We start from the raw sequence: 17,042 nt of genomic DNA, 5'->3' as shown, positions 1-17,042 counted from the left end.
ATTAAGCAACATATCAAACTACAAAAATAATATAGTCCTATCCTGCATCCAAAACATTTTATATTTGGTTAACTAAATAAAAAATGAATCAAATATCAACTTGTCGTCGTGCTATAGCCTCTTCATATATAGAGATTGCTTCTTGCATCACTCTAGCTTCAGATAGCAGCTTACTTCTTTCCTTTCCTGATGGATGGGTAGACAGGAAATTTTCCAAAGCCGAATCACCCGATCCTTCTTCCAGCTTTTCAAATACCTTTGGTGCAACCCGTGGATTGTATCCAGCAGAAGCCATTAACATCAGCCCTATGTGATCAGCTTCACTCTCCATCCTACACATAACAACCAAATATAACCAACACCTACCGGCCTATATATAACTTATTAACTTAAGTTAACTAATAACATACTTTCGCGAGAAAGGAAGGTTTAGCAGAAAAATATACGATGCGCTGACAACATCCCGGTCAATATAGTCATCCAAAATTACCCGGCCTATTGTAAAACAGAGTAATGTTACAAACTTTTCAGCTGCATGTCTTGCCACTGCATGCGCAACCTAAAACCATGTATTCATGTTTAAATGATAACTATGGTTACAATAATAATCTCATCTTTGGACAACTACAGTTGTTATAAGTCGGTATGCATAACATTTATGGCCACCAATGGTGAATGGTGTCGAGTAGGTTGGTTGACAGTCTGTAAACAAGCCAAGTTGAGCCGAGTCAGGTTCGAACTTAAACGAGACAGATTGGCTCGTTTATTTTTAACGAGTTGAAAAGTGGTGCACCAGTTCGGCTGGTAGAAGGTTCGAGCCAACTTGTGACTTGTTGAATCGGCTCGTTAGTTTTATCACAAGTTATGATATGTATAATAGACAAAAGGCTTGGGTTATACATACACCATGTTGGTTATTCACACACTCGTATAGGCTCTATACAGCTCGTATAGGTGCATAGTCAAGTCATTTTCAAGCAGAAGTGTCAGCTTTTATTCTTTTGTATCGTATAGCCCCTATACGGCTCGTATAGGGCTATATGACTCGTATAGGTTCTATTTGACTCGTATAGTTTTTTTCAATTTTAATATTACAAAAAAATATCAAAAATAACACCCGAGTTGGTTACAAAATAAAAATATACATAACAACCTACGTACAACATGAGCGTTTCGGGGTAACGACTTTTTAGTTTCATTTGTTGGTGTAGATGTTGGTATTATCTTACAAAGCAACACACAAATCTTACATGGTTTGATAAAGAAAATCTGATACCTGGTCTATACGGGTCGTATACCACCTATACGAGTCGTATAGACCAGAAAAGTAATTAAAAATCTCTGGTCAAAGTACATGATGACATACTGTATATACGAGTCGTATAGGTCAGACGAGTTACGTAGGCTATACGAGCTGGAAAATCTATACGGCTCGTATAGACTGCAAAAAGCTGCACACTATCACGTTCGTACGCAGGTCAATAAGTTAAGGTTATACGACTCGTATAGGCCCTATACAAGTCGTATAGCCTTATTCCCACACCAAGAGGCTGGTGTATAGCATGATCCTAGACAAAAACAATAAACTTTTAACATACACATGATACAAAACTTGAATTATAATATTTTATGAGTTATTTTTATTATTTTTTTTTGTCAGTTTTCATAAACAGAGTTCGCCAGAGTCAAATATTATATGTATTTATTTTGTTTTCCTTTTTCAATATGTATGCATATTATTGCTATTATTGTTATTACTATTTTAAATTTGGGGTCTAATTTAAACAAGTAAACAATTATATATGTATTATATACTTTTTGTTTTCTTTTTTTTTTAACTGTTTTTACAATTTGGGGTTTAATTATTAAAACAAGCCAATCGAACAAGTCAACAAACAAATAAATGAGCAAGTTATCGAGCAAGCCAACAAGCCAGTTATCAAATGAGCCACGAGCCAAGCAAGCCATGGCTAGGGCTCCGCTCATTTGCAAACGTCTAAACACAACCCGATTAATTAAACATGTTAAACCAAACGTGATCCGTTTTTTAAACAGGTTTAGATATGCATCTCAAAACCTAGTTAAGATATGTCGATAATTGGCACCCCAAATTATAGATTTACATATATACATACCTCATGACCAATAATGGTAGCAAATTCTTCATTGGTTTTAAAGCGCTCTAACAATCCAGTAAATACAATAATCTTTCCGCCAGGCAGACAATACGCATTTACATCATTACTCTTCACCACCATAACTTTCCATTCCAACCCCTTGGCATGCGAAATACCCAACTTCACCCGCTTATCATGTCCATGGTTCAAATCTTGTTTGTTCAATCCTGCTTGCAATGCTTCACTCACATCTTTCATTATCGTCCTAACCCTAACACTTTTCGGATGCGTATCCGGTAAAATATTGCATTTATATTTATCCTTCATATTCTCAAATGAATGCTCCCCAACCCATGTCTCTATTTTACCCGAAATCAACATAAAATGCTTCCGTTTTGAATACGGTATGTTTTCGAAATGCCCAAAACACAAAAGTACCCCAGAACATAATCCGAGGTATAGAACTGCGGATGAAATTTTTACAACCTTATCCTCATGCCGATCCGCGTGATAATATCTATAGCTATAGCCAGATACAGTAGATGTAAACTTACTCGAATGATGGGTGTGGTTGATGATCGAACGTGGGTTACGGAATAGGGGTTTGGGAGTGCTGGTGATTTTGGAAGTTATAATATTAAACCCTAATTTTGATAATCTGTACCATGCCATTATTGAGCTTCAAAACGAAGAGTTATTATTGCTCTCTAAGGTAAATAATAATGGCGCCTTTTTTTCAAGGTTGGTTTGTTTTCTTGTTGAGGAGGAAATCTATATAGTAATTATATATCTATATAATTAATAAAATATATAGCTTTAAAAGAAACATTGTTATATTCGTTTTTTGGTGTTTTATAGAATGTATTAATTATGTTTTAAGTATATTTGTAAATTCTTTGATGATTTATAAAAAGAAAAAAGTCAATTATTTTTTCATTCGTGTGGGTTTGGCCATTTGTAACTATTTGGCTTAAAAACACTTTTTTTTGTTATATCCATCCCTGATTCAAGTCATGACTTTTTTAAACACTTTTCAAGTTTGATACAACTAGAATTTCGTGTTAATTAAGTAGATCAGTATGTTGGTCATTTTATACTCTAGAAAATATTTGCACACATTACTAAGTTTTTTTAGCCATCATAAGACCATGAGTGGTCATAATTCTCCACCTTTAGCATTATGTGTCACGTGGCGTCCAATCAGAGTTATGGTTTTTTACAAAAACAGGTGTAGTCATAACTCTCCACCCCCAGGCATTATGCGCCACGTGGCGCACAGTCACTATTAATTTTATTTGTTTTTTTTTAAATAATAATTCATTTAAATAATTAAATATATAATTAAAAAACTACATTAAAATTAAAAAATACATTAAACGGATGTAGAAGTTTTAAAATTCATTCTTATATCAACTTTGGCATATGGCATCTTATTATCGTATATACATTTTGTTCCAAATTTTTTCTATATATAAATCTCTTTAACAAAGTATCAAGTTGCAAGGACTTCAATGCAAATACTATTAAAAACAAGGTTCAAACTAAAAAATAAATAGTACCATAGGGACTAAACAAAAACTCTCAAACCATTTATAAACCAACAAACCCTAAATCGCATGTCTCTCTTCTTCTTCTTCTTGCTGCAGCCTCTACAGATGCAAATACTTGAAAACCCTAGATCCATCTTTGGTGTATGGTTTTTTTGCAATTAAGGTTTTGTTCTTTATCTATTTTAATCTATATTGAAGATCTATAATGAACTTAATGGATATATTTTTGATATTTGAGCCCATTTTTCGCGTTTTACACAAGACGCTACAAAAAAAATACCCCAAAACGCCGAGGGGGGCGATGTTCCCCGGCGTTTTGGGCCAAAATGCGCTCCTAAAACGCCCGAGTACGGATGGTCTAAAAATATATATGCTATTTGTGTTAGCAATTTCAGAGTGTGTTAACAATTTGACGAACATGAAATGACCTAAGTTGACAAGTTGATCAAGTTAGTTTAGTTTACTAATTGTAATATAATTGTTATGGCAGTGTTTTGGTCACCTAAGTTAAGTTTAGATTATAAAGATAGGACATTGTGTAGGTCCCAAATACGAATCTAACAACACTAGTTCTTGAATCAATCTAAGTTTTAGTTAGCGGAAATCACTAAAGCTAACCTAGATCTCGGATCTTGTTGATATTGGGGTTCTACCATGAGTATGGAGAGTATAAAAAGAGAGAAAAGCAAAAGATAAGGTTTTGTGTTGTTCTTCATTCCATGCCATGCTTCCTTATAATTTTTGAATCTTTTAAATTCATTTGTCATTTGAAATGACAAGTGTAAACAGTAACCCAGGCTGACAGATGTTATTGTTTATACTTTCTCTTTTTTACCACACTATTCACTTTTGTTATTTCAAATGGCAAGAGTTAGGAATATTTTTAATTTTTATTTTTTTAATAAATCCTATTAAATGTTTTTAGTTTGTTAAAAATACATTTTTGTTATTATTTTTTTAGTTTTTGAGTTTATTATTTTTTTTAAACAACTAATTTGGATCACTGATGGGTCGAGTAGCGGAAACCCTTTTCGGGAGGAAATTCACCATAGGTGACAAATGTCAAAATGTTATAAAAGAAATAAACTTCAATTCAATATTCGAATGTTTTGTATCTTATTAGTTTTGTTTGTATGTTTAATGAGATATTGTTGTATATACGAGTTTGGAGAATGGGCTAAATTGGACTTGTAGATGGACTTAAGGAAGGAAGTAGCTATTGGGCTTTTATTCTGGATTCTTTCAAGTCTCATGGCCTGCTATAACTTAAACCGGGTTAGTTTATTATACCGGTTTAGTTTATTACACTGGCTGATATAAATTTAAACAGGTTAGGTAGATAAATTTGTTAGAAATATTTTCTTAAATTTGTTATAAAACTTAAACAAGTTAGGGTTTGATGTGGTTCGTATACTGAGTGCATCTTGTAATCCGATCATCATAATGATGGTCTGAATCTGTTCTTGGTTCTTTCTTATACTGTATCTTCTTTCTGCGTAATCAATTGAAGAATTTGTGTTGTATTGTTGGGTTTCTGTTGAATCAAATAAGATTTTAGTTTTGTGACATGGTATCAGAGCTTATAAGGTTGTGATCATCGGTTAATCTATGGTTCTGGTTATCTAGGGTTCTCAAATCGTAAACCCTAATATTGGTTAAAGCAAAATCGGGTGATCTTGGAACGGTTATTGGGTTCTATAGAAGGAGTTGATATTGGTTGCTTCGTAGATGTGAAAACTTTCGTCTCCAGCTTTATTCTTCTTTTTAGCTATATCTAGAACACTCACTATGAGATTTTTCCAAACCCTCTTTAATTTTTTTTGTTAATAGTTGTAGTATAAGTTTGTCTCTCCCTGTTTACGTGCTATTACGTGTGAATCATCTTGTGTGATTGTTATTATTTTCTTTTGTGTTGCATATTTTTTGTGAATTAATCTTGTTAAAAAAATGGGTGAAACAAATAGTGACTCTTATTAGCAAACTAACTGGATGTTAGTAATCCATTATGCCTTCATCCTAGTGACTCTGGCACATTGACAATCATTAATTTCAAATTAAAAGGGGTTGAAAATTATTCTGTGCGGGCAAATTCAATGAAACTTGCACTTCAAGTCAAAAATAAGATAGGTTTTGTAAATGGTAAATGCATTAAATCAACAGAAGATGAAGTTTTAGCTAATCAGTGAGATAGATTGAATTCTATGATCTTAACATGGATTCTTAATTCTGTAAGTGAAGAGCTATATGCTTATCAAGTCTATTCTCAATTAGCCTTTGAGTTTGGGATGAAATGAGGGATACTTATGAGAAAATTGATGGTTCAATTGTTTTTGGGTTATATCAAAAAATAAATTTACTTAATCAAAATGGGTCATCATTTCTGAGTATTATCATAGACTAACTAGTATGTGGAAACAATTTGATGCAATGGTTCAACTTCCCTCGTGTTCTTGTCAAGCCTCAAAAGGGCTTAACGACTTTGATACTTTAATAAAATTAATGCAATTCCTTATGGGTCTAGATGATGTGTACCAGCCTGTTAGAACAAATCAATTAACTCGTGAGCCTTTACCAACAATTAAAACAGCTTTTGCTATTATATCTAGGGAAGAATAACATAGAATTACTATTAATTGGTCTAAGGGTCAGTCACAAAATGTAAGTTTTGTTTCTAAAACTAATCAAAGTTTTGACAATAAAAGGATATTCATACATGGACCAAATCCAAATCTGAAGTGCACACATTATGATAAAATAGGACACACGATTGATAAATGTTTTGAAATCATTGGATATCCCCAAGGGCCTAGGCCTAAATGGAATCAAAGAACTTTTCCCTCTAGTTCAAGTAAAAGTGGTCTTTCAAGTAATGGTATTGTTGCTTCATTAACCTCTGATCAAGTTGCTAGGTTGTTAAGTCTTCTAGACGATAAGGGTGATGAGGTACAACAGAGCAATAACATAGGAGGTAATATTATGTGTTCTTTTTCAAGTTATGTGTTTAGAAATAAACTTTATTGTTTTAACACTACTTCAAGTAATAAGATTGATAATAGTTGGGTCATTGATTCTGGGGCTAATCAAAACATGGTTACGAGTGAAAAAATAAATATTTTTAATATAATAGATGTATCAGAATTTAATATAAGTATTAAACATCTAAATGGTTCAAATGCTTCTGTCACAAAGATAGGAAGCATAAGGTTAAATGGTAACGTAATTCTAAATAATGTGTTTGTTGTCCAAGATTATTATGTCAACCTTCTATCTGTCTATAGGTTAGCTAGTGAAAATAAATTATCTGTCACTTTTAATGAATATAATTGTTTAATTCAGGATGCACACACAAAGAAAACTCTATATGTCTATAGGTTAGCTAGTCAAAATAAATTATTTGTCGCCTTTAATGAATATAATTGTTTAGTTTAAGATGCACACACAAAGAAAACCCTGTTGACTGGTAGTCAAGTAGATGAGTTGTATCTATGTGGTGATTCTTCTAAGTGTTTTAAGGTGTGTTGTAACATTTTTGATGTTATAAATCTTTGGCATACTAGATTAGGACATCATGCTAGTCATGCACTTAGTGTCTTAAAAAATGATCTTAAAATACAATCTGTTAATGATTCATTTCCATGTGAAGTCTGTCATAAAGCTAAACAACATCGTAAACCTTTTCCACTAAGTGATCACAAAACCACTAACAGTTGTGAATTAGTACACATAGATACTTGGGATCCTTATAGGATCCCAAGTAAAGAAGGGTATAGATACTTTTTAACTGTTGTTGATGATTTCTCTAGAGCCGTGTGGGTATTTTTGATGAAAGATAAAACTGAGGTTTTTTATAATATTAAGACTTTTACTTGTTGAGAAATCAGTTTCAAATCATTGTGAAAACATTTCGTATTGATAATGGAACGGAATTTGTAAATTGTCAGGTTCAAAAAAACTTTAGATTAAATGGCATTGTTCATCAACCCACATGCACTTACACACCCCAACAAAATGGGGTGGTAGAGAGAAAACATCGACATCTTCTTAATGTAGCTAGGTCACTTTTGTTTGAAGGGGGTTCCTTAAAGTTTTGGTCTGAGTGCATTCTAACTGCTACATATTTGATTAACAGAACTCCCTCATCAGTCTTGAATGGTAAGTCTCCATATGAACAGCTGTTTGGTTTTAAACCCTCACTAGGTCGCTTGATAAATTTTGGTTGCTTGTGTTTTTGTATCATTTTAAATAATTTCAATACGTTTGAGTCTAGGGCAAACAAAATTTTTTTTTAGGATATTCAATTTCAAAAAAAGGTAATAAGTCGTGGAATTTAGATCTTAAACAAGTTGTGTTTTCAAGAGATGTAAAATTTTATGAAACAGTTTATCCTTTTAAAGATAGTTTTATTTTAAAACTTGATGATTCTTACAATGATAATACTATAAATCATTTAAACTTTTTTGATAAATATGATGACGCTGATAATTTCTCAAGTGACCCAAATCTCAATGATGAACAGGAACCGGTACTGAAAATATAGACCATGAGCAGCAACTTGTTAGTAGTCCTGAGGTTGCAAGTGAGGCTAGTAGTGACCAGCAACCTAGTAACCAGATTATACCAACCAGTGAGGTAGTTCAAGATGTCAATACAAATGATGACAACTTTAATTCTAAGGGTAGTGAGACCATTATACCTTCAACTGTAAGAAGATCAATTAGAAACTCTAGCTTGTCTAGAAAATTACAAGACTATGTGGTTGAGGGAAATGTCAAAATGGATTAGAAAAAGTATTAAATTACTCTAATTTGTCCAAAGAAAATTTTTGTTTTGTGTCTACACTTAATAAAAGTCTTGAACCAAAATTATCTTAACAGGAATAACACTTGGGAGCTTGTTGATTTACCTCCTAATAGAAAACCAATTGGTTCTAAGTGGGTATATAAAATAAAATATAAATCTACTGGTGAAATAGAAAGATATAAAGCTAGGTTAGTGACTAAGGGCTTAAACCAAAAAGAATGTGTTGACTTTGAGGAGACTTTATCTCTTGTAGTAAAAATGATTATTGTAAGAGTTGTTCTTAGTTTAGTTGTAGAGAATGGTTGGTCTTTATATCAACTGGATATAAATAATGCCTTTCTCTACGGAGATTTAAATGAAGAAATATATATGACCCTACTTGAGAGAGACCAAAGTTTGCAAACTAAAAAAATCTTTATATAGCTTAAAACAAGCACCTAGAATGTGGAATGAGAAATTAGTCAAAGTTTTATTAAATTTAGGATTTGTTCAAAGTAAAAGTGACTATTCATTGTTTGTAAAATCTGATAAACAAGTGTTTATAGTTTTGCTTGTATATGTTGATGATATAGTAATAAATGGTAATAATGTGAGTGAAATAGAATCTATAAAGAATATGTTAAGCATAAGTTTTTTAATTAAAGATCTTGGATTGCTCAAATATTAGTTTTTTAATTAAAGATCTTGGATTGCTCAAATATTTTTTGGGTATTGAAGTTTTTAAAACTGATAATATGTAACACCCTGGTCCGGAAGGGCTGACGTGTCACAATAATATGGTTACCGAACAAAAGACATAATTTTATATATTTATTTGCCAAAGATATAACACATTAGACAAGGTAAAACTTAAGGTTAATTTACAAACTAGCACGGTTGAAAAGATATTTTATTAGGATCCTGATATTTTATTTCTCGCTCTTATTCCCGGCCAAAGTAACATGTGGACCTGTATATAAAAAATAAAATAACGGAATGAGCCAAATGCTCAGTACGGAATAATAGACTCAAACAATTAATAATTCAGTGAAACGTAATTGAGATTTAACTTACAGTTGATGATATGATGCAAAGTAACCTTATTAAATAAATTATGACGTATCATACGGATGTACCCATGAGCGAACATAGAACGTGAAAATATACAGGTAGCTACTCCTGCATATTTATCACACGAGATGGCAAGTTTGCACACCCGCTATCCATCTCCTTAGTATTAATCCTAGGATTGATCTATACGCCTCCTAATAGCCATATGTACCACACTTGTACTTAAGAGATGCCGTGAACTGATTTCACCGTCACGGGTGGTGCACACGTTGTCGATGCCGCAACAACATGCTCGTGGGACACTCCACGAGAAGCGACACACAGGGTACCGGAATACAGATGATCTTATTCATATAACTTATAGCAATTATATTTTCGTAACATATATCGGAACATGCGATAATTAGTATAATTAAATATAACCTATCGCATGATGTCAAGTTAAATTCCTTGTCATAGTCATAATAGGAATTCAATGGTAATTCAACTAAATCGATATTTTAAAGACGTGATGAGTTTCCAAAGTATATGAAATAAATGGGTTTATAACAATAGAATATGAAGCAATAAGAAGTGGGGGTAAGGATCCGTACCTTTTTATGTTCCAAAACGATGCTAACTTGTTTAGGAGCGTCTTAGTTATCTACATACGAGTTAGTTATCTAATTAGTATTATATTTAGAACTTTACAATTAGTTTGGAATGATCACATACTGACTATATGTTTATTATTGTTAGAACAAAATCTATTTAATATATGTATAATAGTGCATAACTATTAAACTTTTTAATTTCCGTACAAACGTTTTTATTCTATATGTACATTTTTCGTAATTGTTTTAATTGTAATATTCTTTTGATCATGAGATGAACCTTTATTCTTTGATCTTTTAATAGTACTTTTATCTATAATACCAATTATTTTCGTTACTTACAGAAATAAAGTTTTTAGTATACAATGAGAACAAATATATTTTTCAAATAACAAATCTTAAAAAGGGTTTCACAATTTAACAAGTAAATAAAACAAAATTCTAAAGTTAGCAAGTAAAATATGAAAAATTACCCACTGAATGTAGTTTGGATAAATGAGTGGTTCTTTTAAAATAATAGAATCATATTATTAACTAAGTCATCTTCATCATCTTCTTGGTATGAATAATGAAATAATAACCAGGGACTTTTTCTTTTTCTTTCTTTTATCCGTCTCTTATATACATATATACACAACACATAAGTAAGTAAGTGAAACTTTTAAGTGTGTGGACACCTTACGTTAGAGATGAACAATAGGTAGTGATAATAGATCGGTTCCGTTGTGATGTCGCATGGTGATTCGGAGTAGCTACGGAGTGGAGATAGGGAAAAAATCAATTGTTTTGCTTCTTGCATTTATACCGATTCGTCGGAAAAGTACATGTTGACTGGAAATTGTTTTTGAGTTCTACGAGAGATATCGAAGTGACCGAAAGTTATCAAGAAGGTGAATATAGGCAGTGTGGTTATTTTGTGGGTGTTTTAGTTTGGTTTTGACTCGTCGGAAATTTAACGTAAATGATGGTGAAAGCTTTACAACCCAACTTTTCTTAGTAACCAAGGTGAAGATGGATAGGGTATAGTTTTGTTTTTGGTTGCCGGAAATTTTAATCAGTACCGGAACTTGTGTGTCGGAGGATGTGAGTATTAAAGGTTACGACACGTCTATTTATATTCATTTTCCTTTGTGATGGAGGTAATCTACGTAAGCTAAGATCAATACCTTCATCAAAAGAACCTGTGTCACTTGTTATTATTCTTTCCTTCTTTTACTTATCTTTTAGTTTATCTCTTGTTATTATATTTTAACAATAAATATTTGTATTTTAAATAATTTAGTATTGTTTTGTTGTCACAGTTTATTTAGAATTTTAGAGATAATATCATAAAACTTTAACAAAAACTTATAGGCAAACTTATTTATTTGTCACATACTAGACCGGATATTTCTTTTTCAGTGCAGTTCTTAAGTCAATCTATGCATAGTCCTATAATGGCTCATTTGAGACCGGCATTAAGGGTCTTAAGATACTTGAAGAAATGTCCAGATCAAGGTGTGTTGATTAGTAAAAGGTATGGTCTTAATATCACTGCTTATGCAGATTAAGATTGAGGAAAATGATTCATAAATAGGAGGTCTGTAACGGGTTTTTGTATTTTTCTGGGAAAATCGTTGATTTCTTGGAGAAGTAAAAAAACAAAGCACCGTTTCTCGGTCATCGGCTGAAGCTGAATACCGAGCGATGTGTACAGTAACTGATGAGATAATTTGGCTAGTTAATGTCTTAAAAGAGTTGAGAGTTGATGTTAAATTGCCATTTGTGTTGCATTGTGACAATAATGTTGCAATCTATGTATCTGCCAATCCAGTGTTTCATGATCGAACTAAACATTTCGAGATTGACTTGTTTTTCTTGAGGGAGAAAATTGCTTCTGGTACTATAAAAGTAGTAAAGACTGACTCTTCGAATCAACTTGCTGATGGGTTCACAAAAGGGTTGTTTTCTGTTCAACAACATAAATTGTGTAAATCGCTAGGTCTTATTGATTTGTTTATATATTGAATTGAGGGGGATGTCAAAATGTTATAAAAAATAAACTTTAATTCAATATTATATTGAATGTTTTGTATCTTTTAGCTTTGTTTGTATGCTTAATGAGGTATTGTTGTATATACAATATAAGTTTGGAGAATGGGTTAAATTGGACTTGTAGATGGGCTTAAGGAAGCTGTTGGGCTTAAGGTAGGAAGCATCTATTGGGCTTCTACTTCTGAATTCTTTCAAGTCTCATGGTCTGCTATAACTTAAACCGGGTTTGTTTATTATACCGGTTTAGTTTGTTACAATGGCTGATATAAACTTAGATAGATAAATTAGTTAGAGATATTTTCTAAAAAAAAACCTACAAACTCTCTCTTCTCTTGTTATTCACCCTGTTAGGGTTTGATGTGGTTCGTATACTGAGTGCATCTTGTAATCCGATCATCATAATGATGATCTGAATATGTTCTTGGTTCTTTCTTATACTGTATCTTCTTTCTGTGTAATCGATTGAAGAATTTGTGTTGTATTGTTGGGGTTTCTGTTGAAACAAAGAAGATATTAGTTTTGTGACAACAAAACCTCTTGACCTACCAAAAACATATTATTTTAAATTGAAATCTTTAGGGTGTGTTACTTCAGCAATAATTAATTTGTACTGATAATTTTTTAAAGTGGTTCGCATAAGACGTTCGGTGTCATTTTTATGTGCTCTAGTGATTATAACAATATAATTTGCAAAAATAATAAACACATGAAAGCTATATACGTTAACAAAAATATGACCTAGATAAAAGTCGTTTTATCGATTTTATTCGCCACTGAAACAAAGAAAAGGTGTTGGGTTAGACATGTATGTACTCATACATCATAATGGGTTGGTTCTTGAGTATGGAATGGGAGTACGTAGGGTGTCAATTGGTGAAATTGAATTAGAGGAAAGACAATATTGCATTGCAATGTTGGAACAGTGTATTCTCTGATGGATGGTGTATCATCATAAACACATCAATGGAACAAATGTATTTTAAGTTAATTATTTTGGTTTGGAAAGCATGTTTGAATCGCGTCCCAACTTTTGAGACCTTGTCTAAATAGGTATACTGATAGGTTTAGATATTTGCAAATTATGTGGTGCCCTTACAAAGAATAACAATCATATGTTGGTAACATGTGATTTTGCATATATGGTTTGGTCATACATCTAGACTTGGTGCAAGATCTCGTCAATTTCTATTGATTCGGTATTATTGACTGTCCTCCCTAACAATCTTTCACTCTCAAAGCCTAATAAAGAAGCTCTACAAACAATAATTAGTAAGGATGACTGATGCAGGAGCATTTATATTTAATTAGAATCTTTTATTTTTGTTAGTTTATCTTTTATTATTTTGTGTTTATTTTGTTTCTAAGTTTATCTTTTTTCATGTCTAGTATAAATAGGGTTTTGATTGTTTAGTTTTATAAGTTTATGGTTGAATATTAAATTGAAGAATTTTGTTCTTGGAACCTATGGTTCAGCTTTGGGTTCTCAAATGGCTCAACATGAATATGAATACTTGCTTGCTTGTAGATTAGCCGCCTATGTTGCTTCACGTGCCCACGGTAGAGATTGGTATTCTACTAGCAGAGTCGCCGCTAGAGCCAGAAGTGGAATCTATCCCGACCCGCGGGATCTTGAAGAGATCAAACGACTCCGACAACGAGTTCGCGATCTTGAGGAGATTGAACGGCTCTGAAAACGAGTCCGTGATCTCAACGCGGGATCTTGAAGAAATCAAACGACTCCGACAACGAGTTCGCGATCTTGAGAAGATCGAACGGCTCCGAAAACGAGTCCGTGATCTCAAGTTGCAACGTGAGATGCGTAAGGTGGAAACCGAGTTGAGCACCGTCGTCTCGGATGAAGGTGACGACGGCGATGAGCATCCATTTTACTATCACCCACCTCGGTTCGACGGACTGATCTATCTAGAAGAGTGTTTATCGAAAGACAAACCCATATTCGATGAAGACGAGATTGGTTTTGATGGAGAAGAATGTCGGCTGGTGAAAAATCTTCTTAACGGAAATGATGAATCAATTTCCAAGATTAGTAATATTGATGAAGATGAAGACTATGGCAGTAGCCCTAAGGTGGTGATAGGTGGTCCGATGGTTATTAGTGGCGTTGAGGCGGATGGTGGTGGTGTGAAAGCTCCAATAAAGTCAGAAAATATTGTGGCTGGATTGAATGTTCTACGAGATACGTATCGTTTGAATTTTGGAAAATCCAATATTACCGATTACGTAGGGGCTGTTGACTTGCAAATGTTACAACCAATACGCAAATGCAAATAGAGGAAATTATGGTAGTGGGACCACTCAATAGGAAGTATAAAATTATACAAAACAAGGAAGAAAATAAAGTTTTCAAATATGAGGCCATTCTCCATAATAATTGTGAGTTACCAATTATTTTCATGGTTGTCATGCATAAGGAAGGAGATGAAGTGATTAATTGGGGTGTTGGTGATTTAATCGAAAAATGCAATCACTTTCACGAAGGATTTAGTTTGCAAAATATTTGTAGTTCTAGTGGTTTAAACTGAGCCAAAGATTTAAAAACATAAGTTGAATCGGTTTCTGAATCGATAGTGAACAAGAGGCAGCTCAATGTTCCTTTCGACCCAGGTGGTACACGCCCCAAGTTGGTTGAGGTGACCTATGAAGTTGAATTGTTTATTTGGGTTGTGATAATAATAAATCGAAATGATCTTTCGTTTGATTCGAGTGGCTTTGATCGGAAGGCAAAACTCGATGACGAGTTTTTTCGAAGACGAGGAGTATGATGCAGGAGCATTTATATTTAATTAGAATCTTTTATTTTTGTTAGTTTATCTTTTATTATTTTGTGTTATCTTGTTTCCAAGTTTATCTATTTTCATGTCTGGTATAAATAGGGTTATGATTATTTAGTTTTATAAGTTTCTGGTTGAATATTAAATTGAAGAACTTTGTTCTTGAAACCTATGGTTCAGTTTATCGGTCTTTGATTAACTAAAGTGTCATGAGCCATTTGAATGCTTTCGTTCCCGCATCAATAACGTCGTGGTGCATGTGAAGAGTAAGGAACAATAAGACTTTCAACAACAAAGGGACTAATTCAGTCACCACATGCAAGTCTAGGGGTTTTCTTTCTATCAAAATAAGGCAAAATTAGCTCATCTTGAATAAGCAAATTGGTTTACGTTTATTATTGTATCCTCTCATCCATTGTGAGAGTGCTTGTTTTTTTTTCTTTAGCTCCTTGTGAGGGTGCTTTTTTTTTTCTAGCTCTTGCTAGTTTTTATAACATCTCCATCATTCAAAAATAGTCAATAATTGTAGCTATTGTCCTTTTCCCCTCAATGGCTTTGTATACGTGCTCATTGTTATTCAAACGGTTACATAGTCGTCTTATATCTTTTTTACTAAAACAACATATAAAAACAAATGATCAATTATGTCAACTTAAAATCGGGGTGGATGCCATTAAACCACCATACATGATATATGGGTGTAAATGGGGACATTAAAACGTATGAGAATAATCATTTATTTATTTTTTTGTAAAAAAAGGAATTATATTTCTCATTCACAACAGGGTAAAAGGAAAAAACACTTATGCCGACTTTTTCTACCAAATGTTCCTACGTTTTTTTTTTCAAAATTGATTTGCCATCTCGGCGACCGAAGGCCATTTTGGTGGCTACCATTTTTTATAAACCCCTCGGCCTCTACCACCGCCACCTGAACCTCTAGGAAACCTGTCATTCCGTCGATCAGAGAAACCAACTCTTCCTCCTTGAGAGAAATCACCGCCTCTGCCACCACCACCACCTCTCCGGTTACCAAAACCTCCACAGCCATCACCATATCTTCCCCTTGACTGTTCTCTTTCTTGCAACGGCGGTAATTCTTTCACAATCACCAACCTTACACCACCACCATTCTCCTGCCCTGCGTGTATTCATGCATATTCAACACCAAAAGTTAAAAGACCCATAAACACATTTTTTTATACGTCATTAAGGCTTATTGTTACCAAAACTACATATATCCTCCTTATATATTTGTAGGCGATCATGAACAGCTTAAATGAACATATTTTCTTGTTCGTGTTTGTTGGTTAAGAAAATGAACATGTTTGTATTCATTAATGTTCGTTCGTTAATATTCTAAACGAACATATATGAAAGCAAAGTAATATAAAGTAACTCAAACGGACACCAATTAAAAGTAAAGAACAATGTTCAAATTAAAGCCTATAGACCATCAAAACATTTTACAAGTAAAGTAAAGAACAATACGGATTGGACTCAACTTCTTTAAATGAATATGTAAACAAACGGACATAAACGAACATCGATGAACGTAAAAGAACAACCATAAACAAATGTTCACAGATTAAATGATTGAACGGGACATGTTCTCATTTACATAAATGAACAAGCGTAAGTCAAATTGTTCGTTTTATTAAATAAATGAACACAAATAAAATTGTCCATTTATGTTGTTCGTTTACACACGCGATATTTTTCTTATTAGATAAAACGAGTAAAGATGTTTTAATTTTTAATGCATTTAAATATGACTTATAATATTACTCAAATCTACTATTAACCATCAGTGAAAATTGCAAACTTTACTAAAAACCATAAAAGATAACATAACAATATACCTGAAAGAAATGTGTCCAAATCATCAACGGCAACGTCAAAGACAGCGCATCTTTTATCAGCAGTCAATGCAAGTCCTCTAACAGACTCCACCTTCTCTTCCGGTAAAAACCTCCTCAAAACACCGTATGCAAAACTAAAAATAGGAAATGTATATTAAATATTTTGAACTATTTTTTTTATATTTTGGCTAAAAATGAAATGCTCACGATGGTGTATAGATGGGTCTTCCAGTCTTTCTTCCAG

The 17,042-nt window shown here is 33.0% G+C and overlaps 1 long non-coding RNA gene and 1 pseudogene across 1 annotated transcript; one reads left to right on the top strand and one right to left on the bottom strand.

Moving 5' to 3' along the window:
- Positions 1–88: 88 nt before the first annotated feature.
- LOC143573180 (mitochondrial metalloendopeptidase OMA1 pseudogene) lies at positions 89–2,375 on the bottom strand (annotated as a pseudogene).
- A 3,197-nt stretch (positions 2,376–5,572) lies between these two features.
- LOC143573185 (uncharacterized) lies at positions 5,573–8,345 on the top strand. The gene is made up of 2 exons (XR_013142386.1): positions 5,573–6,635; positions 7,797–8,345. It is a non-coding gene; the product is annotated as an uncharacterized LOC143573185 (long non-coding RNA).
- Positions 8,346–17,042: the final 8,697 nt, after the last annotated feature.

Source organism: Bidens hawaiensis, unplaced genomic scaffold, assembly GCF_021521415.1.
Source record: "Bidens hawaiensis isolate Kalapana, Puna unplaced genomic scaffold, B.hawaiensis_p1.1 tig00026230_1, whole genome shotgun sequence".
Classification (NCBI taxonomy): Eukaryota; Viridiplantae; Streptophyta; class Magnoliopsida; order Asterales; family Asteraceae; genus Bidens; species Bidens hawaiensis.
This window is presented reverse-complemented; position numbering and strand designations above follow the sequence as displayed.